Genomic DNA, 23336 nt, shown 5'->3' with positions numbered 1-23336 from the left:
TATCCAGCATGAAAGGTGTAAGTCTTGTTTAAAAAATAAGCAATGTGTATGCTATTTTCTGTAAACTATGCTTTCTATTTAAATCCACTCTCTCCATTCTACATCCTACATGGACTGATGCAAACTTCTGAACTTTCTGCACAACCTACATAAGGACAATTTTGTGCATAAGGTATGCCCTCGTATTGTGACATTTTCATCATAATGCCGGTTAGAATGTGAGGGGGGAGGTGCCTTAGAAGGGAAAAAATTGTCCTCTAACCAATGATTTCCTATTTGCTTTGAAAAAAATTCAGATTCACTCCTCTATACACTTAAAGTTATATATGTGCAATATATGGTTCCCTTATATCTCATACACTTTGATAACGTCATAAATATGTACTGCATGATGATCCCCTGTTCAGGATTGATACTGCTATTTGTTTGCACTGGACTATACTAAGTAGGCCCCATTGCATGTGGTCTTACCATAAAACATGTGAAATTGACTATACTCATAATTGGCATATTTACCTTATCTATAAGCCCCTAGTACATGGTACAAAGGGCATCTAGGGGAAATGTTACTAGCAGCAGGACTCATTGTACTAGACCTACTGTGATAGTGAAAACATGACTGCCGGCCTCCCACAATAGCTTCTCTGTGCAGTTTTAAAAATGTAAAAATAACACCTTTTCACAGGCCTAAACCTTCCTTTTAAATATTAATAGGTCAACCACTAGGAGGGATTACTTAGGTGTGTGGTATTTAGAAGTCTGTCATGTAAATGTTTTACTTACACTGAAAAGGCCCTAAAAGCTGGGATGTAATATTACATTTAAAATGTAATCTCTGGCTAGGTAACAGCTACAATTATGATGCTTCGAATTTTTAAAATATGTATTATAAACCCAATTCACTTGTGTAGTCAGATTTGTAATAAATATTTTGGAAAAGGCACTTTGAAAAAATTACCTGGTTCTTACATAATGTCACTGTTAACCTAAGACAGGCGAGCGCTGTTAATAAGTGAGGAAAGATGAAAAGAAATTGCAAAAGGTTGGAATATTTCTGGACTCCCAACCCTCCCGGCCACAGCATCTAAATCCACCCCAGCCACATTTGGCTCAAATGTTTTCTTGTAGGTCCCTCTTGACAAGGGACAGCCTCAACTGTAAATATCCAAGAATTGCTTAAACCAGGTAATAGACAGTGGAGGGTTTGGGTCGAGCCAAAAACACGCAACCAGAATCCTAGCAATCAGAATCATAAAGAAAGCAATACCCTTCAACTTCAAAGGTACTTCATACAATATACCAAAGATAATCAGTTGAGCGGATGGGTAAACATGACGTGGAGTAACCTTAGAGGTTGCCAATATTACAGCAATACACCACACAAATAGAAAATATGCACAGTATCTACACCCACCATGCCACACCTAAAACATTCCGAACTAGACTGGCATCCCCAGTTGAATAACCGGCTCAGAGTGTAATATGTATCTTGGAGAATCTTGAAATTATGTATTTTGAGCCTACATACTTTCACTAACCAACTACTCAACTGGATTGATTCGCTGACAGCATCAGCAGCCACTTGTAGTGATAATTTACAGGTCCATTTGGAGGCTAAGGTGGATATATTGTCGCATTGGTCCACATTTAGCAATTTAAAAAATCGACTAATCCTTCCTCTTCCATGGGGTCTTTGAACCAGTTCAATATACAGGACATGATTCACCTACCCTGAATCTTTATTTGTATTTGTTAAAAAAAATCCAAATCTGGATAAACATTAAAGAGTCAGTGCTTGGAACTGTGAATTGTCTAAATAAAACCATAAAGGATGAGATCTGATGCCCTGCGAACAGTTCGCCGACTGATCGAAGGTGCAACCCAGACCAGTCTACCACTTGAAAATCTTTAAAAAAATAAGGCAAATCTGGGTTAAACCATAGAGACATAATACGAGTGGGATGGTCAGTAGAAAATGTAGCCCTTACACTTCTCCAAACCTGGTTAAAAAAAACAAGGATATTAAATAAGCACGCTTCAAGAAAGAGGGGTCATGGTCATGGAACTGTACCTGTGGGTTAATCTCAAAATACATAGTTTGCAAGTACAAGGACTCATGGTAGATCTTTACTTGAGACATGGGCAACTAGATACTGTTGGACAAAATTGCGAAATGCATAACTTACTTTAAAGTAATGTGACTATAGTTATTTTGTGAACTGTACCTCCGAGGTGTTTCATTTGGAATCTGCACACGTGAGAATGCCTTGTGTGCAAATGTTCCTTGAGTTACAGACAGGAGTATGGTTTAAGGAGATAATACACTTGACCATGGCTTTGATGTTCCTATTAGGCATTTTTGTGTTTGGACCAGGGATTTGTGAGTGCAAATTCTGCATACTTTTCTGCCTGTGAAACTGAAGAAATTGTATGAAATTTGCATAACATGAAATAAGTAATGTTTGTAAGATGTCACCTCTATAATGAAACTGTCTTTCAGGCCTTGATGAGATACACCTGATATTCCCACCACCTAAGAATTAACTGCCTAGTTGCCAGCACTGTGAACTCATTAAGCTAATTTTTTAGAAAACAAAGGCCATGAGCAAATCGATATATTCCTGAGTTATTGGGTGTTTAGCAAGACTACGCTTCTTTGATTTTAAAATTCTTTGTGTTGTGCTATGATTCATTGTTTGTTAATATTGAAAAAGCAAATGTCCTTATGAATTATGGTACATTCTTGTAAAAAACAAATTTGAATCTTAATTGACGAATTCACCTGTTGTGAACTCTATGTCAAACCCAACTCAGAAATACGTAATAAGGTAAACCCTGAGACCCAGACACGAGGTCACATATTGGCAGGCCACAGGTGGGGTGGCCCATAGCCAGCAAACAAATGCATGAACAGGAAATCCCAGCTCTATCTCACAGATAGGCAAAGTGACACCAGAATGGTCCATGGAGCTTGGCCCCAATAAAGCACACATGGCCGTAGGGTGCATGCATTCGAAAAACATCATAAAGTCAGATGCCACATGAAGTTAGGAACACAGCCAATCAGGACACAGCACACAAAGTACACGCTGTAATCATGTATCCATCCATGCCAAACATCTAGACACATTACCCACTGGTCGCCTTGTGTCCACGCAAGGTCAAACCCCACCTGGATTCCTGATCCAATATATTAATTTATGGCTCTAAAGAGAGAGATTCTCATTCCTTACCAAAAAAGGATTGTCTGAACTATATTATTTTGTTCAATGAACTGTTTAAAGATCCATGTTCGACCGAATGTAAATTGAGAATATCCTCAGACTCCTTGCCTGTGCTCCTGGCTATATTGCTAAATTAAACAACCTGTTCCTGTTTTGCCAAATGCCTCTGGTTTCTTGTTTTCTCGAGATATTTTATGTTTAAGCCACATGTTCATGAAGTGTCACACAATTTATCAATTCTGTATATTAAAATAGAAATAATTTTGTGGAAGTTATTTACTGATTAGAATTATATGTGCTTATTAATATGTATTATTTTCAAATGAAATTGAATTTTGATGTAATTAAGCTTTAACTCCTTTTTAAAATATTACGGTTTCTGTTTAATAACATTTTTGTGTGTTTATATCTTCTCATTGACACCACAGACAGCAAAATGTGCACGGTTTATGTCATATGATTTGAAGAACTCTGGGAAACTTTTGCTACTTTAAATGCTCTTCCTGCTTGCCTACTACATTGCATTCATTTGTGAGTCTTTTTGTTTTTCAATTAACTAGTTTGTTCTGACAAAATCCAATTACTTAGTCAAAAGGGGCAAATTATTATTCATATTTTAGGATAATGCAAGGATGGTGGTATTATATGATGTTGCATTATGTTGTATTTTGATTTGTTTGATGTCGATACATTTGCTCACACCATGCTGAGTGTTCATTTCCACATTCTATGGTGAAATTTGCTACAAAAAAAAACTTTAATATGGCGGTGATCCAGATCTTTTGGTGTCTCTTCTATAGATGCTGTCCATCTTCATTGATTTGTTGTAGTCTTTGGGCACAGATTATGTTCTGATCTAGGTATAGCTACATTCTGAGATTCTATTTCTATCAATGATAAAATCATATAACTTGTCATTTATATCTTTTTTCAATAATTACCGCAAAAGGAGATCCAACACTCGTGATTTTCAGAAAAAAACAGAATAGCTTTGTACGCAAAGTTATTTTGCGTTGAGGGAATAAACCAAACTTGACAAGCGAGAAACATGCACGCATTAGAAACATTTTGCATTATTCTGCACTATATATTTTCTTAAAACCCATAATGTACCGACACATGGACTACTCAGAAAGACCCGTGCATTGCTTTACTTTGCTATTTATTGCGCTGAATCGAAAGTAGCAGCACACTTCGTATATCCACTTAGTCCCTGTCTCCCGACAAGTCGCGCGGTAACAGCAGGCTACCAATCAGACACCATTGTGCTTTTGGAACCTGCTGACATACACGCATTACAAGCCATTACAAGTACTGTAAGTCCCAAAGAGCAATCAGAGGAACCTGTTAGCCGTGTACAGAAGGTTCTACTGAATGCAATGCACTGCCCGACCATCGCCCCAAGAATAAGAACTAAATCATTGTATATTACACGAAAACATCATTGATTTTTTGTTTTTCTAATTTATCAACATTGTAATTTATAACAAAGATACACATATTTTCCAAACAATTTTAATGTTAAATTAAAAACTCGGTGGAGTGAGACAGGTGAATAAAAGTGTATTGTAATGAGCATAGTTCTGATTTAAAGCGAAAACAGTAACAGTTAAAATATTAACATGTATATAATATGGGCCGTCTTAATCAAAAATTAGTAAATTATTTCTATTTGTTTATTCCGTTATCATGCAACATATTTTTTGTTTAATTGTACTTCTCTTTAAATATTTGAACTGTGTTCGTTTTAAAAGTTTCAGTTTTCTTTCAGTAGTGTACAATGGTATGTTGCTAATATCTTGGTTTCGAGGGCTGTACCGGTCATTTCAAGCAAGGGGTAATCAGTGCACAGGCCAGCCACATGAAGGCACGTTTTTAAGGCCTTCTAGCCACTGCTTTCACTCTCTTCTCCTCACCCAGAAGTTGTGTGACTTTGATGTGTTGTATGTGCACACTCTGCACCATACCTCTTCAGTATACTCAAAGTGTGATGTAGTTAGTGTGTGGATGTTGGAGGCGTGACCGCAGCAATCACCATTTCACATTAATGTGCATGTTTGTTAGCATGATGCATAGGCAAAGATGCCGGGTTGTGATTTTCATGGCCATCCTCTCACACCATCCCAGCAAGCTGTTGGAGGGTTAATACCTGCATTAATTGTCTGTCAGCCTTCAGTGACCCCACAGAAGCAAGTATAGCACTGCTCCGCACAGCTTCCTTGCCTTTGTAGGGTACGAGTGAGATCTGTTTCCGACTTGTCCTGGAGGGAGGTCAAAGGGACTCCTAGATTTGCAAAGATGCCCCTATGCAGCCATTGAAATAGATGCTGCCTATGGCCCATCGTTTCTATAGGTTGCAGCAGTCAATTTGAAGTGGGTTCTACACCGTCCAACGCCTAGTGTTGTTGCACATAGCGAATGATGCTAGCGTGTGTGAGAAATAAGTTATGTGGTGAATTATGGGCTTGTGTAATGTCAGCATGACTAACAGGGTCCTTTCAATGAGAAACCTTGCAGGCTGCTTTTAAAAGAAAACTATGTCCAAATTTGACTTTGGAAATAAGTGTACTTCCAAAGTCTTAAATGACCTATTTTTACCTCTACATTCCGCCCTGGGTGCTCCCTGGAGTAGAGTGCATTGTAGTAATAAGCAGGGACACTATAAATGATGTTTTATATGGCTTGGTGTTGGAAAAACTGGCAATTTCAGTTTTCCTCATTGTAGTACATTAGACTCATGGGCCAACATGGATAGGCTTTAATAAACTTTAATAAAGCCTAACGTTTGACAGGAGTTTGCTAACAAAATAATTTAATGTGTTGAAAAATAGATACAACAAATCCAACAAGTTGTCAAGGTTAGATTTATTATAACTACTGCAGGATAGTAGAGTTTGAACTGCTTTCCTAACGTTACCTAAATTCAGTCCTATAGCAGCCTCCTTTGATTGGCCAACCCTTTGACAGGCTGAGCCAAGCTTCCTAAATTAGGTGTGAAGTGGCCTTGGCTGAGACAAAGTGGACATCTGATGTGAGGAGATATACAGCAGCAGATGGCAGGACAGGAAGGGGACTGGGTAGCCAAACTGGTCTTCAAAGGGAGAAACACCCCATTTTATGCACCCCCAGCCTGACGGGAACCCCTGTAATTCAATTAGTTGAGGAGCTGGGTAGGGTAATTTTAGCCACACCTGTGGTTTAGGTGACCCAGATTGGAACATCCAGGAGAGCTTTTATCCATTTTGATTTTTGTGGAACATTGGTTTTTAGGACAAACATATGCCACACTTCTAAGGAAGTTGTCATCACAGCGGGTGGCACCCTGTACCCCATTGGTCAGGGGTACCCCCTTCTTACCAGCCCAGACACCTAGATTAATATGGGAGATCTGCCCAGCAACTAAGATCTCTGCCTGGAAATATCAAGAGAGGGAGGACTGCCCTGCTGAACCCCAGGACTGCACCACAAGAAGACCGCACTCATAAAGATTGCACCTACTGCACACTTTGTGCTTCATTAAACAGGAATGTGCCTGGCTCCAAAAGAATTGGGTAGTGGACTTCCAGAAAGCAAGAGGTACAGAAGAGAACCGAGAAGTCACCTGCATTTACTCCATCAAGACAAGCCCAGCTGACCTGCATCACTTGGACTTAAAAGGATTTTATAAGGTGCATTGTGGAAAAATATCCAAGAGGCAGACAGAGTTTCTAGACCCTTGACTGATGTTGCAGATCCTCAAAGACCCAAAAGAAACACCTAGAGAAGAAGGACTGCCCTGCTAGACACTTGGAATGCACAAGAGAGGACTACACTTTCTGCATTCACCATGCTTCGCCACAAAAGGATTTTGACTGTCTTAAAGGGTAAGGAGTGGACCACCTGATCAGAAACAGTCAGAAAAGTTCTAGAAGAGCTATCTGCACAATCAACAACAAGGACAACCCCAGCTGACAAGCTTCAGCTGGATTTTACCCTAGATTGACCATGTGCATTGAGGCAGTTGTAGTCTCAGACCCCAAGAGACAAACAAAAGCTTCTGAGCCCTTGGCTGATGCTGTGGACCACTTTCCGCATTAAGTATAAAAGTGTTACTTCGCAGGTGGCCTGACCTATTCACTTTTTACCAGCCGAGCATGACCTTTTTTAACCCTTTGAACGCTATTTGCTTTTAAGTGCTTGTTTTATTTTTAATCTTCAAAAATGCATATCTCCAGCTTCCTCTATTCGATTATTGTCATTTTGGGGTCATTTTAATCGTTAAATTATTTCCTATTTCTATACACTGTTGTTGTATTTTTATTGTGTGTTGTGTCTTACTTATTAACTGTTTTGGTGTTATTCAATATTTTATACACCTGTCACCTTAGTTAAATTTGACTGCTCATGAGCCAAGCTACCAAGGGTTGAGAAAGGATTGATTTATTTAGACTTGACTTGACCTTATTAAGGATTTTGGTGATATTTAAGCCTCAGCTGAGTGCCCAGTGCAAAAAAACTTGGCCTCGCTCCGCAAGTGGTGATGTGCGTTAGAAAAATGCAGTTTGCAGTCATTTTCAGTGACGGGTATTTGTCCACGCTTTGAAATGATTGCTAACTGCACCACGCAGAGTGCAAAATGGCACTGCTTTCTTTCTACTGCTCAAGTAGATTTTCTACTTGAGCAGCCGATTTCTCACCATGAACGGACAGTTTCTCAATGCGAGCTATCACGCGTGTGCGCCACCACTGGCATTGAGAAATCCGACTGCCAGCGTTGAGAAATCTCGCTCTTGGCGTTGACGAGCGCGAATGAGGAAACATTTTACTGGGAAGTGGATTTTTCTTGCTCGCCCTCACCAACTTGATGTTCACGAGCAGGATTGAGGGAAAAACTTTGCTCCGCTATGTGGAGCAGAGTTTTACAGATCTCCGTGAGCTCCGCGTAACTCGGGAGTGGGGAAAACTCCACAAAGTACGCGAGCCCAGGCTTAGTGTTGTTATTAGCTGTAGGTACCTACGTGCACCTACTAGTAAAACACCTTCCATCAATGGCTATAACATTTTCTTTTGAGTTGCTGTAAGCCAATCAAATCACTTGGTAGTGCAGGACCTGTACCAGTCTCATGGTACCAAAATGGCTGAGGGAAGGAAAGGAGAGAAAAAGCTTTTCTTCCTGTTGCAGTGGGATTCCTGCATGATTAACTTTACATGAAAATCACATGAAAACTAACTTGAGCACCTCTTTAAATGCAAATTACCTAAAAAATATCGTCTGAATGGATTTACATCAAATTACAAAAAGCACACTTTCTGAGTATGTTCTAACCTTTTTTCCAAATACTGTATAATTTCGTTCGGCCATTTTTTCTATATCAGAGAGCAAACTTCCTTATGGGCATTGACATGAGTAATCATTATTTTGGGACACCCCGTTTTTTCTTGTCTCCTTCTTGATAGATCGGCACACAACTTTTCACAAAGGCCCTGAGCTGGATGAAGTGTCCTTTTGCAAAGTTTCATGTGCCAATGTTTTTAGCAGAACAAAAAGTGCCATTTGTATGGCACTCAGACCTAACTATGACTACACAGTGGTATCAGTAATGTCATTTGAGATGTCTTCCTTGATGTCATCCATGATGTCATGAAACTTGTCATCAATGATGTACTATGTGAGATGATAAGCAGTTCTATAACTGATGAAGTTTAGTGATTTTCTGTTTCAATACAATAGTTTTTATATTATTGCAAGATATCACTATAACATCACTTTAACCTTTGTTTCTTAAAATTAATTTCTCAATTTTTTTTAAATGTAAAGTTCGAAAATATTGTGATACTTTACTATAAGATGATACAGGCTGTGATTGCAGGACCCCGTGTAAAGATTGCTGGCAAGGCAGGACAGGTTTTAACTAAGGGTGGGCGTAGTTCGCGAAGTAGCGCTACGCGAAGCTACGCGAAGTGCACTTCGCACTACGCGAACTTCACGTAGCACTACGCGAGCTGCGTAGTAGCATGTTCGCACTGTGCAAGATGTGTTTTCAATGATTGCACAGTGCGGACAAGCATCCGGCACTGTGAAATCATTGAAAAAGGCATCTTGCACAGTGTGAGCTGCAGTTTTCTGCTGCTCGAGTAGATTATTACTCGAGCTGCAGCTTTCTCAACGCAAACTGGTAGTTTCTCATTGAGAGCAGTCGCGAGCATGATCAACCACTCACAATGAGAAACCTTACCTCCCTGCGTTGAGAATCTCGCCGGGATGTCATTTTGCTTGCTCGCGGTCGCGAACATGACGTTCAGGACAGCGAACAAGCAAAAAATGAGCGCTGCACTACGCTACGCTGCACTACGCGTGTTCGCACTGTGCTACGTGCAGCTCGCGTAGTGCGAAGTTGCGCAAACTTCGCAAACTCCGCGAGCGTAGCGTAGTGCTTCGCCCAGGGTTAGTTTTAAAAAGAAGCAAGGGAGTGTTGAGTAGCGGCTGGAGAGTGAGTTGCTGGGAAGTGGATGAGGCCTAGCGAAGCTAGCCATTAACTGTGCAGTTTTGCCTCTGGTGTTGGCGAAGGCGCTGAACTCGACAGCCTGGGCTCGGCAGCCAGTGCGGGGCAGTGATACACCTGCATGGTGGACTGCGGTGCCCTAGAGGGTATGGTCCACGTTGTGGCAGCTGGAAGCAATGATAACTGTAGACTGCCTGCTGCGGCCTCATCTCACAACTGAGTTGCTGGAGAGGGGTATGGCTGCATGGCTGGACTACTCTGGGCACAGCAGGAGAGGAGGATGACTGCGGCTTCTCCATGCCTTCCCCGAGGCCAGTGGGGCAGAAAGGTGGACCACACACAGTCTGTTTATCACCAGACTCCATTCACCCCATTCTCCTGATCTGCTTGATGAGGGTATGAGTAGACTTGTGGGTGCCATTTTCCTGTGGCACGCAGCCCGCTCAGAGCGGTTCCACCAATGTATCTTGTGGAAGAAGCACACGGGGTGACTTGGAGGAGGTTAGTGATTATTCTGGGGGCCTTAGAACACTATTTGATGCTAAGCCCGGGCGGAGTACACAGAGTTCCACGTAGTGCAAATAAAACTCTGCCACTCGGAGCTCCGCAAGCAGCAGAGGGCTTTAGATAAATGCTGTTTTGCTGTGATTTTCAGTGCCAGATGGTTGTTCGCACTGTGCAATCTCCGCGAACAGCCCCATGCACAGTGCGAGAGCACGCTGCTTCCTTTTCTTCGGGTAGATTTTTACTCAAGCAGCAGCTTATCCTACGCAAACAGACAGTTTCTCATGCGTGCTGTCGCAACCATTCGCAATGAGAAATCTGATCGCCCGTGTTGAAAAATCTTTCAGTGAGGTTGATTTTCCACACTCAGGCTCACCAACTTGATATTGATGATCGCGAATGAGGAAAAATCTCGTGGGGAGATGGATTTTCCTAGCTCGTGCTTGCCAACTTGACATTGACCAACTCGAGCAAGGAAAATAAATCTGCTTCACGAGTTTTTCGGAAGTCCGCGAGCGCTGCATAACGTGGAGTGTGGAAAAATCAGCAAACTCCACGAGCGGAGCTGAGCAGAGCTGAGTTCACCACCGGGACTTATCTGACACCCACCTGCCCATCAACCTTTCTAGCCAGCTCAGAGGTATATGGAGATTATTGCCTTGCATGCATTGCTCCCAGTAGGTTGAAGGAGCTGAGCATAACTACCCCATGCCTTAGAATACCCTAACATAGAGCCTATCTAGGCCACTGTAAAATTGCCAGAAGAGCATATTTCAGTCTGCGAATAATGGAGGCAAAGAATTCCTCAAAAGAACTCTTTAAAATACTAAAGGAGTTCACCAATCCATTAGTTAGCAGGGCAGTAGTCCCCCACACCTAAGAACTATGCGATAATCTGGCCACCCACTTCAGAGATAAGATAGATAATATCTATAAATCTCTGAGTGGAGAAGCAGCCCTTAACCCCTTAACTGCTGCCGACGGCCAACGGTCGTCACGAGCACTACCTCCCCAGTGCTGCTCACGACTGTTGGCCGTCGGGCCAGCATTCGTTCTTCGAACGTTCAGCACTGGGCGCTGAACGTTCGAAGCTCTGATGAGGTTAAGACACCTACCTCTCAGAGCAGAAACCCCTCACTCCATATACTGGACTCATTTACCACCATCACTGGGGAACAAATAGGGAAGGCACTGGCAGCAACAAAGTCAGGGTCAGATACAAATTGTGCCCCTCCACACATTATGGCAGAATTAGCCATGGTCTTAGCTACCTCACCGGTGTCAGTCTGTAATATCTCCTTAGACACCGCAACTTTCCCGAATAGGTGGAAGAAAGCATTGATCAAACCTCTCCAGAAGAAAGCCTCTGCAGATGCAGCAGAGATGAAAAACTATAGACCAATTTCCCTTCTGCCTTGCTGTTCAAAAGCTATGGAGAAGTTGATTAACCAACAACTCATAGATTAATTGGAACATAGCCAATTGCTTGACCCTGCTCAATCGAGCTTTCGAGGAGGCTATAGCACTGAGGCAGCCCTGATCGAAGTCACTGACATCATCAGAATGTCTCTAGACAGAGGGACCCCCACTATGCTGGTGCTCCTTGATCTTTCTGCGGCCTTCGACACCATCTCGCATAACATCCTGCTTTGCAGATTACAGGAGATTGGTGTCGGAGGTCTAGCACTGGCCTGGTTACAAAGCTTTCTAGCCAATAGAACACAATGTGTTAAGCTAGATGCCTACAGGTCAGCAATCACCCTACTTGAGAAAGGGGTGCCCCAAGGCTCCATCTTAAGTCCCACGCTGTTCAACATATATGTGGCCCCGCTATCCGCCATAATAGGAGCGAGTGGATTCAAGACAATTTCTTATGCAGATGACACGCAGGCACCAAGGCCAAGTTTAACACCTGCATGCTGAACATAGCTGCCTGGATGGGAGACAATTTCCTCCAGCTCAACTCCAATAAAATGGAGATTCTCCTGTTCAGGAAGGCGGAGGAACTGTGGACGCCAGATTGGTGGCCCACTGAACTGGGGGAATCTCCTTCCCCTACAAAGCAGGCCAGGAACCTGGGAATCCTAATGGATAACAAATTATCATCTCAAGAACACGTAAAAACTCTCTCTGGCACTTGCTTTGGAATTCTGAAAATGTAAACTAAGGTCTTCCCCTGGATTCCCTTGGATGCAAGAAGAATGCGCTTATTGTCAACAGGCTGGATTATGGCAATGCACTATTGGTAGGAGCCAGAGAAGACTTTTTCTCGAGGCTTCAAGCCCTGCAAAACACGGCAGCAAGAATGGTCCTGAACATGCCTAGACGCTCTCCATCACGTCCCCTACTGCAAGCCCTACATTGGTTGCCCGTTAGGAAAAGAGCAGTTTTTAAACTCCTCATACTTGTGTTCAAGGCAAGACAAGGCCACGGACCATCATATTTAACCCCTTCGCTGCTCATGACGAGCTCAGCTCGTCATGCAGTACACTGGTCGTGTGCTCATGACAAGCTGAGCTCGTCATGAACAATGGGAAATCAGAGAATGCAGCGCCGCGAGGGAAAACCTCTAGCAGTCAAGGTGTTAAGGAGGAAGATCAGGCCCTATATCCCTGGTCGCCATCTGAGGTCAAGCAACAAAGACCTCCTAGTACCGTACAAAATCAATAAATCAAGAATGGGAGGTTGCGCCTTCACTTATCTGGCTTCCTTTCACTGGAACAAACTACCTGAAGAGATACGTTCCTGTACCTCGCTCTGACATTTTAAAAAATGCCTAAAAACGTAGCTGTTCGAGGGGATTCGGAGGTGTCTGGGACCTGCTATTACCATGCCAATGTGCCTAGAGATCCCCCTGGGGATGATTTGTTGCGCCTTATAAATACTAAATAAATAATAACATAACTGGTGCTCAGGAGCTGAGATGACCCACACTGTGTGTGTTGGACCTTGCTGCTGAGGCACATTTTGCTGTCTGGACTTCTGTGACACTGCTGGGGGCTGCATCCCGACTTCTTGACCTGGAACTCAGGGGAGAGCCATTGCATCCTGTGACTGCAGGGGACTATATGTCCCAGAATCTCCTCTGATTATAGAGTGTGTAGTGCACCACCTGTGTTTTGTTATTCTTAATCAATCCAGAATCGCCTCTACCCCCTCACCTGTGGTCACTCAGCGCTACATAAGTGTTCTGCAGTCCTGCTGGACGGAGGCTGTGATGATCTGCATCTTTTGTGGAACTTCTGGGGTGCATTTTTCTGGTTTGACCTCTGTGACATTGATGGGTACTGCTTCTGGACTGTTTGACCTGAAACTCAAAGGAGATCCCTTGTGTCATGTGACCACATGTAGAGCTTGCCCATGGTGATTCCAACTTGATACAGGCAAAAAGGAAAGATTACAAACTGGCTCAAATGAGAGCATGCCAAGATTGGGATGCAAATATTTTGGCAAACTTGTACGAAGCTGCCACTCATTCAGACATCAGGACATTTTGGAAAGCTAGTAGCCAATAGTAATCAACAACCAGCTAAACTCTTGGTTAACTCCATTTCTCCAGAGGTCTGGTTTTCCCACTTCTGGGACCTCTTCAAACAAGGCTTGAATGATGATAAAATATCTGAGCCATAGGTGGATAATTTAGCTCCACCTGGGCTTCTTAAGTTGGAGCTGAATGAGACAGCTAGTGAACTAAGGTCATAGCAGTAGGCAACGCGGCAGGGTGCAATGGCATCCCAGATGATTTATTTCTCATGGATATTGATATCTGGGCTTCCTGTTTTAATATTCTATCCAATTGCATGCTCCCAAGGGCCAGTATCCCCAGAAGCTGGAAGACAGCTGACATTGTTTTCATTTACAAAAAGGGCCCACAGGACTCTCTTTGAAATTATAGGCTGATCAGCCTTATTGATGTGGCCCAAAAAGTGTTTGTGAGGCAAAGTTTGGGGAATCTGGAAGGTCCTCTCCCCCTTGCAGATGGGGTTTTAAAAAAGGTTCAGCATGATTGACGAAGTTTTCAGGTTCCTATTATTTTGCTGAAAGACAGTTCCCCTTCAGAAAGTGCACTTATACTTGGTCTTTGTAGACATGAAGACTGCTTTAGATCTTGACACAAATGGAAAGCTCTGAGAGTTCCTTAAGAATACAAGGGTTCAACATGACCAGCTGGATGTTGTAGTTTACCTACATGAGGACACATATGCTCAAGTTAGATGTGGAAGGGGAGGGGAGCTCACTGACCGAATGACCGAATGCCTATTCGAAAAGGCACCCAACATGGGTGTTTCCTGGCCCCAGCATTATTCTCTCTATACTTAAATAAAGTGACACATTTTTTTTTGAGGATATCCAAAATTATGAACCTCGACTGGTTGGTCGCAAGATACCACTTTTATTATTTGCTGATGACATCTTTCTGATATCAAAGACTTTGAGTGGTCTCCAACTTGTAGTGGACAAGTTTGCTGCCTTTTGCAGTGAGCGTGGGCTGGTGATCAATCATGCCAAAACAAAGTTTATGGCCATCAGCCCGCATAAGTGTTTTAGAGGCTCAATCACTTTGGAAGGCAGACCACTAGCGAGGGTCTCTGATTTTTTTCTACTTGGGGATCAATCTAACTAGATCAATCTCCTGGCCGCCCCAGGTTAAGAGAAGTAGTTTAAATCTTAACCAGCACACTGCTGCTATTTTAAGATTGCTTAGGGCCTTGCAAGCCATGAGCATATCTCCTAAGCTAAAGGTGTACTGAGCAAAGGCTGAAGGTAGCGCACTGTATTGGGCTGAAGTTTGAAGCAATTTAAACCTGGCCCAACTGAGGGTGTCTGAGAATACATTTAAAAGAGATTTAACCAATCTCCCAACAAATACCCCATTGATTCCACTAAATCAAGACCTGGGCTTGGAGCCTATGACGCACAAGGCCCAACTCAGACCATTATTGTTCTGGTGAAGACTCAAGCACTCATCAGACATGGAGGTCTGCTGTAATTTCATCCAGGATGTAGGTTCCTCTGATGCACTTGGCAAAAACAAATGGTTTACTTATGTTAAAAACCTTTTATTCCAACTTGGTCTAGGAGAATATTTCTCCCCGCTCCGTACTACGAAACAACTTTCCAGGGCCTCTCTGAAGAAGGCATTCTGGAAGCATATGCATGTTGCTGAAGTAAAGAATGTCCCACAGGGGTCTCTTACTGGTAGGGTTTTAGATTTTAAGACTGATACAGCTTTTGAGTCCCTTTAAGATTACATAAACCTGACAGCGGCTAGACAAATATACCTCAAATTTCAATATGGCACCCTCTTACTACTGTCAAACTTAGCAAATTGGAAACCCTGCTCCTGTATGGGTACCATAAGTCCAACATGTCAGCAGGCTGAAGAATCCCTGGCACATTACGTTTACTTTTGTCCTTTCTATGCTCGGCCCAGAAAAACCTGGGTCATCCCTTTTTGTAAACAACCCAGCTGCAGACAGCATCAGGATGCCCTAGGGCTCCTGTGTACGTGGTCTATGTAGTCTGTGCAGTTTCCAAATATCTCTATTGGAGTTGGTGTATTAAAAGTAGTGGCCTGAAGCCCACCCTTGCAGTGATAATGCTGGAGCTTTGTATTTAATTAGTCATTAATGTCTGTCCATGGCTTTTTTCTATTTTGACACTGTTTTTAAACTGTATTATTATGTATATCGTTCTTCTCCTCATGAACAAAGGTCTTTTTTTTAACCTATTGCAAGTTTACTCCTGGATATGTAATTACCCAGTCATATTTTCAGGTTTGGGCCCTATTTAGCTTACTCTCAAGATCCAGCACGAGCCTTTGATTTTACGATTTTAAACACTCTTTTTCTAATTTGCGTTAGGCTCGATGTTAAGGTCCTTTTTATGTGTTTTATTGCATTTCGTATTTTAATCATCATATTTGTATACGTGGTTTGTACTTTTATGATTGAAAAAAATACCTAAAAAAGTATTTGATGATGATAACTTAACTATAACATCACTTTCATCTTTGTTTTTTTGTGAATTTCAGTTTTTTAGAATTTTAAATGAGATATAGTTAGCATACCTAATTTTAACATCACATTAACTTTTGTCTTTTTTCAGTAAATTTCTAGGATTTTTGTAAATGTAAAATAAGGCCTTATTACCATCTATAACTATAACTATAGAGGCACTTTTACCTTTGTTTTTTTTCAGTTAATTTCTTTTTTTTAATCATATTCACTTAACTGCTTCACTCAGCATACCTTTTGACCATGCGCAGTTGAGGGCTGTAGCAATGGCTGGCCTGCAGCTAGGCCCTACGCCTAACCCACCATGGGTTGCCATCTCCCCACTGTGCACAACCGAAGGCTGTGTGTGGCATAAGGTTGGCTGAAGGGTGCCCAAGGCCCTTTGGACAGCTGTGTATGGCCACAGTTGTCTGCAGGGCCTGGACTGTGGCCAAATCCTGCACCCAATCTCTGTGGTAGGGCAACTCCAGTGGGAGGCCGATATCCCACAGAGTCACATTTTATATTTTTAAGTTGTTTGTCTTTTGTTTTGGGGTTCCGCTATATTGCCTAAGATTACACCGGGGTCTGCTCTGATTCTGTGAGAGTCTCACAGGGCCACACAGGAGGCCTTGCTGGATCACAATGGAGTACGGCGGGACCTGCGTAAAAAACAGAAAAATTGTCACTGTGAGACCCTCAATATGAGCCACGGAGTCCTCGCCTTTCCAATGTACCTTTTTGTTTGTATTTTACTCAGGGCATGAGAACCTAGTCCCTGAGTCTTCAAAATTGTGGCTGAAACATTTCTTTTGATGTTGCAGCAAGGCAATCAGATTCTTTGATCTCATGGGACCCTAGTGATCTTGCTGTAACAAAGCGGTCAATAGAAGAAAAAGTCTTCTTGGCCACAATTTGCAGTATCTCAGGGCTCCCACTGCATCAACTGTCAATATATCACTAACTTTAGAACCTTTATTTCTCAAAGTCTGCTGCATGGATAGACATCAAATTCCAAATAAAAAAGGAAAATTTCCGAGTAAAAGTCCAAAGGCCTCATTAGGATGACAGGCGGATTGCCCCCGCCAGGCTGGCGGTAGCCACCGCCAGCCTGGCGGGGGAAATCCACCCGCCCGCCCCTTTTCCGCCCCGGTCGCCTTGGGGACGGGGCAGAAAATGCCTTTCCGTTGTGGCAATGCTGCCATGGAAAAGCAGGTGGTCTCCCAGAGTGAAGGTCAGTGGGGGGGGGGTGCACACGGGGGGTACCTGTGGTACCGCCCTTCATTGTGATTTACAAAGCGGCAGGCACCGCGCGGTGCCTGCCGCTTTGTAAATGACAATGTGAAAGTGCATTTTCAGCATTGTGGCGGGTGGTGCAGAGAGCACCGCCCACCATTATGCTGAAAATACAGGCTGTGCCCGCCACTGTGGCGGGCACATCCTAATAGCACCCCCGGGACCCCCGCCCTTATGGCGGGCAGTCCCGATTTACGATGGGATGACGGGCGGGCAAAGTCCGCCCGTCATCCTAATGAGGCCCTAAGTTTTTGCCTACTTTGGTGTCATTCTATTCTGCTGCTTTTTCTGTAGCACTGCGTAAAATTCCTATGAGAAATTGCATGGTGAAAATATATTTTGTGAGTGTCCCCCTTTTCTCAGCCCCAGCTTAATGGATCACCCCAAAATATTCCATGACAGAGCTCAGGTCAATGAACGTCTTTTTTGGAAAGTTTTATATATATATTTTTTTATTACCTACTGATGGTCACTAGTAGATAACTATAGTCATAACCTAGTTTCCATAGGAAATGATTTTTTTGTTTTCCTGCTAATTTTGGCACAGTTAGACAAATGTTAATGACGTTTTCAAAATGAGCATACCAGTCACATCAGCTGCTGTCTGGAACGTTTCGGGGTGAACCGCCAAGTAGGGGCTCCCAAAAAGGGTGGTGTTTTCCCAATGCAATTTCCCATTGGGATTATTGACACAACTATAGCCTGAACCGCAGAAAGGAATTACACCAAATCTTGCAGGAAGCCAGCTCTTGTCGAGGAAGAGTGCTTTCTGTAGTTTGGTGTACATATATTCAGTAGTTTTGGAGTTAATACATTAAAGAAAAAATATGTGTACATAACTAGAGATATGGATCTGTTACATGGATTCTCTTTGGAAAAAGAACTATGCCCGGGATCACAGATTGTCAGTATGTAGGGACTGATGCATCATACCACATCAATACCTATGGGCCCAAATCCTTACTAGCTCATAGCGCCCTACCTACCCGCCTAAACTTCCCAGAGTAATAGGTAAGTGCAAGTTTGCACCCCTGAATACAACACTCTAGTCCTTTCAGGAAACTGTGGTAACAAAATAACATCTTTCATTCTCTCACTCAAGCACGTCCATAATAAACAAATGAAAGACACAAAGAAAGTTTACAATATTTATTGAAACGTTTGTGCTCTATCATGTAGCAAATGTGCTGCACTTAGAAAACATATACAATTGAGCAGTGTAATTAGCATTACTAATGAACTGTATAGAATGAATAGCCCTATTATCGTGAATGATACATTTGCGTAAGCCTAGCCTCACTGCGTGAGCACAATGATATGTCAGTGATCACTAGGATTAGTACCAGGCCCCATACCTGGCATTTGCTGAATCATATTGTGCAGAGCTGGTGTGCTAATCCCGGTACCTTCCTCGGATAGAAATTCTCCTCTCTGTTTTCAAAACGGCAAATCTCGGCTAATGTGATAATAGTTGCCATGTTAGAAACCAGTAGCTGGGTCTCTGTCTAAATGTTAGAATGTGCTAGTTACCGACCTCGGAGAAATACAGGGCATGATTTTGTTCGACCTGGAACGAAATGTCCAGGCTGAGTCCCATGAAGAACTGCTGAATAACAAAAAACATGTGCAGCCTATTTCTAAAATAAGAGTGTGGCACAAAAACAAATGTGCTACTTTGTAATGTGTTAAAAGCAAAGGTAACCTACAACCTAGAGTTAGGCTACCAGGGCAGAGCCATGGTGGGCCCCACAGGGAAATCACGATAGATCCACGTGCCAGCAGCAATGCTGTGTTTGGCTATACACAACCTGAGAGAAAGGTTGCAAATCAGTTCCTGGGGGGGGGTGGGTGGAAAAAAGTGTAAATTGGATACAAGGGGTCGAATAGAGGTGTTCTGACCGCTGGGACAAATCGAGGGATCTGTGAGGGAAGGAATTATCCAAGATTGTTTGATTTTTGGTACCGTAATAATCTACTGTAGATCTGCAAATCCAGACCCCAATTAAAAAATACCGACATCTATTCACAGACCCACTCACACATACTATAATACAACCACTCATGTATCCACTCACATATCTGCTCAGAGACCCAGAGAACCACTCTTACACCTACTCAGAGACCCACAGAGGGACTCGCATACCCCGTCACAGAGCCATGTAGACATCATACAGCCACTTACACACCAACTCACAGACCCATATAGCCACTTGAACACCCAGTTACACATTCATACAGCAAATCCACTGTCACACCCTCTCACACACCCATACAGCCACTCACACACCTCTCAGGGACCCACATAGCCACTTACACACCCACTCAGCATACACCCAAGTCCCCATTACACACCCACACAACTGCTCACATACCCACTCACTCAGAAACCTGGAACTCATTCACACACTCATACAGATTCTCACACACACATAAAGCCACTTACACATCCTCACACACACCTATATATTCACTGATGAATCTACTCAGAGAACCACTAACACACCAACACAGGCACTCACATATCCAGTCAGAAACCCACAAAACCACTCACACACCCCTTTATACACCCATACAGACACTCACACACCCAGTCATGCATCAATACAAGCACTCACACTCCCAGTCACACATCCATACAACTACTCACACACCCAGTCACACATCCGCACAGCCAGTCATGCACCCACTCACACACCCATACAGTCACTGATACATCCACTCAGAGACCCATAGAATTACTCTCATGCTCACTCACAGACCCACAAAGGCACTCACATTCATACACACTCACACACCCACTTACACATATGTACAACCACACTCTCACCCATTCACACATCCATAAAGCCACTCACACACCCACTCAGAGGCCCAGTAAACCACTTGCATACCCATACAACCACTCACAGACCCATCAGAGACCCAGAAACCACTCACACTCCTATTTATACACTCACACTACCACTTACAGACCCAGAGAATAACTTATACATCCACTCACATACCATCACAGGTACTCACAGACTCACTGTTAGAAATGGGAGTCTCTAGTTGGCAATGGTTAACACCTTTTTCCAAATAGGGACCCTTTCTTCTAGACAGGATAAGGTGGATACATTTCTAAAGTAACCCCTGCTTACCCCCTTGGTAGCTTGGCATGAGCAGGCAGGCTTATTTCAGAGACAGTGTGTAAAGCATTTGTGAGCACATACCTTTTATGCGTTACGCAGAGCAAATAAAATGGTCGCAGGGAAGGTGATGCGCCGTTCCTTACACTCAGAGGAGTGCATGTGTCTGTTTCCTACTACAGTGCAGAGGAGGTGATGCGTGGCTTCCTTACTGTATGGGGGGTTGATGCATCTTTTTCTTACTGCATTCCACTGACAATGACACAAGATGGCGCCTCTATGCAATGCATTTGAAAGGACAAGGGGAACCCAGTGGGTGGCTAGGGACCATGGGTATCAAGTGTTTTAAAGGAACAAAAGTTCAATGTATAGGGATAATCTTCAGGACTTAGGGAATTGCTATTGCCTGAATTAGAATTTACACACCGTGATGGTTTGTTGGAGCGGCCCAGCAGGGTCAACATGGATAGAAGGCCAGCGTTAAGGCTCTGTGTGGGCTTCAATAGGCACGGATTGGTGTGCAAGAAGTGCACCGCCTTGGTTTCTCGATATCCCTGTGTGGTCTGAGTAAGCCGAGGTCCTGATAAGGGTGTGGTGAGTGTCCAGATTTGCAGAATTGGAGTGCCGGGATCGCGCTGCTTGAGGGTCAGTTCCGGCAAGGCACAGCTCGCAACTTGCGTCCAGTCATCCCACCAAATTCGGCGGATCAGTCAATTATCTGACCGCAATCCAAAGACGGCATCACCGCACAAGCTGGGTACATTGACACCGTGGCTAACCAGACGCAGAGAGCACTTGATGATCACCTGACCCTCAAGCAGCACGATCCCAGCACTCCAATTCTGCGAATCTGGACGCTCACCACGCCCTTATCCGGACCGCTCCAACAAACCATCACGGCGTGTAAATTCTAATTCAGGCAATAACAATTCCCTAAGTCCTGAAGATGATCCCTATACATTGAGCACAGGATCGAAACGTCGACTCCTTTGAGTAGACATACTTTTCACCCTATCATATTGCTGTATGTATGTTTTACTCCAGGACACTCTGCCAATTTTGATCCGAAGCAGTGGCCTGATAGCTCACCTTGTTTGCCTGATATTTCTTCACTTTACTACTTTCTCACTTTTTGCTTCTCTTGTACAGCACAGGACTGTGCTCTACTGTAACTACAATGCTGTGTTGCTTATATGTTATCTTAAATTTGAATGATTTATTTGATTATTAAATTCCCTGTCCAGCTGGACTAGGGATTGAACTATATAGTAGCCTATTGTGGTCTATAAAATATTTTCCTGTACCTATTCGTTTAAAGCTGAGGACCTTTTGTGCCTCTATGCAATGCGACAATCCGGTGTGATGCGACAAATGCAGCGCCTTGATGCAGTATGATGACCCGGTGCGATGCGTACATGCCTGGCGGCCTTGCGTTGCACTCAAAGCGCTGGTCTCGGTCTTCGGAGATCGATGCACCTGCTGAGTCGTGCGGCAACTTCTCATGCCATGGCAGGTGCTGTGACTTGCTTCTTTAGCGATGGGGCGGCAACAGCAGAGGCGGTGACTTGCTTCTTCGGTGATATGGTGGCAACACGCTTCCTTGGTGATGCGGCGACAATAGCTGAGGGGAAAAAACGCTTCTTGCTCGTTGCATCAACTTTCCAGCTCCTAGCAATAAACAGTCTCTAGAGGTCGTGAACAGCCGCAGGCACCCCTTTGCAGGATAGAATTCCCGTCAAGGAAATTCAGGGGAGCTGGTGGTGAAGTCTTTGCGTCCTTGAGACTCCAGAATAGGAGGCAAGCTCAGCTTCAAGCCCTTGGAGATCTTTTTCAAGATGACAAAGTAAACACAGCAACGTCCTTTTCTCCTTTCATTGGCAATGAAGTAGACACTGCAGGCCCACCAATACAGCAAATATCACAGGGGCAGTAATCTTCCATCAGCTTCTCTGGCTCTTCTCCTTGGCAAAGGTTCTTCTTGATTTCCCAGAAGTGATCTAAAGCTCTGGTGTCTGGGTCCCCCTTTATATACACACAAAATCTTTGTTCTCTGAAGGCAGAGAGTGTCTGTACCAAGCCAAAACAAGTTCTTTTCTCACTGGTGCAGCTTCGTGGCAGGAGCTGAAGACAGCATTGTTGAAATTAGACCTGGCCCAGGTAGATGAAAGGAAATCTCCTCCTCTACTCTGAATTCAACCCAGGTCCCATTCAGCCCAGCCCGACTCATCAGACTGCCAGAGCTGCAGCCCTCTCCCAGATCCTGTCACTCACAAGCCAGACATGCAATACACAAACCTAGCAGAGGCACACTGGATGATAGGCAAGAAAACACCTACTTTCTAAGGGCCAGATGTAGGTAGGCAAATACCAGTGGGTAACGGCCGAAATTCAGTAATTTCGGCCATTACAGACCGGTATTTGGAAAATGAGATGTAGGTCGGCATTTTACTGATTCTGTAATTTACCGAATCGGTATTTTAAGGAATCAGTAAATTACCAATTCCTTAAAATACCGAATCGATAAATTACCTATTTTGTTATGTAGGGAGCACTCAAATGAGTGCTTTTCCCCTTTCAGGATTTGTTATTTACCACCAACTACAAGTTGGTGGTAAATAATGAAAACCTTGGAAAAAGCATTTTTATTGCTTTTCCAACAAGTGCCATGTTGCAGACATTCAAGCCCTTAGTGAAGAATCGGTAATC

The sequence above is a fragment of the Lissotriton vulgaris genome, chromosome 10, assembly GCF_964263255.1.
Source record: "Lissotriton vulgaris chromosome 10, aLisVul1.2, whole genome shotgun sequence".
Taxonomy (NCBI): Eukaryota; Metazoa; Chordata; class Amphibia; order Caudata; family Salamandridae; genus Lissotriton; species Lissotriton vulgaris.
Note: the sequence above shows the minus strand (reverse complement) of the source record.